The sequence below is a fragment of the Phoca vitulina genome, unplaced genomic scaffold (genome assembly GCF_004348235.1).
Source record: "Phoca vitulina isolate PV1807 unplaced genomic scaffold, GSC_HSeal_1.0 scaffold2, whole genome shotgun sequence".
In the NCBI taxonomy this organism is placed as follows: domain Eukaryota; kingdom Metazoa; phylum Chordata; class Mammalia; order Carnivora; family Phocidae; genus Phoca; species Phoca vitulina.
This window is the reverse complement of record NW_022589705.1, coordinates 89,660,568-89,661,462: the sequence shown is the minus strand read 5'-3', so window position 1 is coordinate 89,661,462 and position 895 is coordinate 89,660,568.

Here is an 895-nt window from a genome sequence, read left to right as displayed (position 1 = left end):
ATCATTCTCTAAATTTCAACTGCCTGGCTCGTAAAGGCATGATGTTTTGTCTGCGTTATTAGGATAGTCTATCCTAATTCCCAATAAAACGAAGAGTTTCATACTACTTAATTTTGTTTGTGCAGGCAAAAAGTAACAGCATTTTCAAAACCATTATTTTCATAAACTCTCAATACCAAAAAAAATACAATACTGTGCTTTATAGAATATTGAGATAGCGTATAAAAAATTAAAATTCCATGCAGTGCTTTAGTCAAGTTGAAACGAAGACAAAATTTGGGATCTAACAGCCACTCCTCAGATGTTTCTTTCATCTGGAAGCGATCAAATCCTGATCTGTTCACTCGAAAATATATTTTTTAAACTTTTCATCCTATCATTATGAGCTTAACTCCCCTAGTACTGAAACAGATAACCAACCCCCTGTAATCATACATTGTAAGGGGGGAGAAAAAACCCTCCTGTAGCTGCAACACCAAAAGACTTGAGCCAGAAAAGGCTGGCTCGGTTATGAACTCACGCTGCTGTGAAGAAAAACAAAACTGGGGGGGGGGGGGGGGGGAACAACCCCTCGTTAAACAAAAATACCTTGCACAAAAAGCAAGGCTGGAAGACAAATATAGCAGCATTACTCTTGAATTTCCTGGCTTTGTTGATTTCAGCCGCAAAGTTAACATTAAATTGCCAAGATTCACATTTAAATATTCCCTTCAAATCAGAAAAACAATAGCTCTTTCAGGATTTGAAATGACACTGAAGGCACATAATATTTTATTGAGTCAATCTGCTATTTACATACTCATAAAGGGCTTAAAAAAGAAGGTAAATGGAAGATGTTCTCAACAGACAGAAATAAAATATTCCAATCTATTGTTCCAGTTTATGGCTCAGCTCG